Below are 1,673 nucleotides of genomic sequence, written 5' to 3'. Positions count from 1 at the left end.
AACTTATTCTCAGCACATTGATTGCATCCCTCTCAGAGTCCATTCTATCTTAAGTTCTTGGCTGCAATACCTCTCACACTCTATGGGTGGCTCTTGAATGTATGTTCATCTCCCAATCTCAAGCTTGTGTGATGCAAATCCAATACCAGTTAGCTACCTCAAAGAAAGGTAACTCAAATGTGACTGATTATTTTCAGAGAATGCATAGTCTTGGAGACACGCTCGCTACAATTGGACAAGCTCTCTTAGATACTGAAATGAGCTCCTATAATCTTGATGGCTTAAGAACTGAATACAACCCATTTGTCACTTCTGTCACCACTCGGGTGGACCCTCTTTCTCTTGATGAATTATATGGGTATCTCCTTGCTCATGAGCAACGCTTGGAATAGCAGCAATCTGTTGCGGAGTTAGCATTCTCAACTACCAATATGGCAACTCAGAATACCACAAATCGTGGTTGTGGTGGTCGTGGTTCCTATGGACATGGATCTTTTTCAAATCAAAATGGTCGAGGCATAAGAGGATGTGGTCGTGGCTCCTCAACTGCCCAAGCTTTTTATTCCTCACCATTTGCCATTCAAGATGACAATTGGTATCCTTGTACCGGTGCCTCACATCATCTTACACCAGATTTCTCTAATCTCAATGTGAGCTCTGAAGCATATTCTGGCACTGATCAGATCACAATTGACAATGGTCAAGGTTTGCCTATTTCACATATTGGAAATGCATCTCTCTCTACACCTAATCACACATTTTCTTTAAAACAAGTTCTATATGTTCCCAATACTTGCAAAAATATTCTCTTTGTTAGTCAATTTGCTAGGGATAATTATGTATTTTTTAAGTTCTATGCTAGTTTCTTTTTGATTAAGGTTCTCACAACTGGGAGAATCCTCCACTGCGGACCTCTTAGGCATAGGCTATATCCTTTCTTTTCACGTTCATCTCCAACCACTTCACCACATGCTTTGCTTGGAGAAAGAACATCTGCTGCAAATTGGCACCATTGTTTGGGACATCCCAACTTTCATATTGTTCGTCAAGTGTTATCCAAGTTTCAACTTCCAGTTTTTGCAAATAAAACTTTGGCAATGTGTTCAACATGCTTTCAAGCCAAAAGTCATCAGTTGTCTTTCAATTCTTCTACCTTTGTTGGGGATGTATGGGGTCCACCCCCAACTGTTTCCTTTTCAGGTAATGAATATTATGTCTCTTTTGTTAATGCCTATAGTCGATTCACTTGGTTGTATCCCATTCAAGCAAAATCTGATGTTTTTCATGTTTTTAAGCAATTTCGAAATCAAGTTGAACGTCACTTTAGTGATAAAATTCTCAGTGTTCAAATTGATTGGGGAGGTGAATTTAAATCTTTAAACACTTTGTTTAAAAAAATTGATATCACTCATCGTGTTTCATGCCCACATACTCATCAACAAAATGGTTGTGATGAAAGAAAACATCATCATATTATTGAAACTGCCCTTGCTTTACTTGCACGCAGTTCTCTTCCTACCTCTTTTTGGGATGATGCTTGTCTTACAGTTTGTTATCTCATTAATCACATGCCCACTCCTAATCCGGGTCACCAATCACCTTTTCACAAATTGTTTCATCAAGAACCTGACTACAAATTTTTAAAGGTTTTCGGGTGTGCATGTTACCCTCAT

At 38.9% G+C, this 1,673-nt stretch overlaps 1 non-coding gene across 1 annotated transcript; it reads left to right on the top strand.

Moving 5' to 3' along the window:
* The first annotated feature begins 239 nt into the window (after nucleotides 1-239).
* Nucleotides 240-378, top strand: LOC126707758 (small nucleolar RNA Z247). The gene has a single exon (XR_007649065.1). It is a non-coding gene; the product is annotated as a small nucleolar RNA Z247 (small nucleolar RNA).
* The last annotated feature ends 1,295 nt before the right edge of the window (nucleotides 379-1,673 follow it).

Source organism: Quercus robur, chromosome 11, assembly GCF_932294415.1.
Source record: "Quercus robur chromosome 11, dhQueRobu3.1, whole genome shotgun sequence".
Taxonomy (NCBI): domain Eukaryota; kingdom Viridiplantae; phylum Streptophyta; class Magnoliopsida; order Fagales; family Fagaceae; genus Quercus; species Quercus robur.
This window is presented reverse-complemented; position numbering and strand designations above follow the sequence as displayed.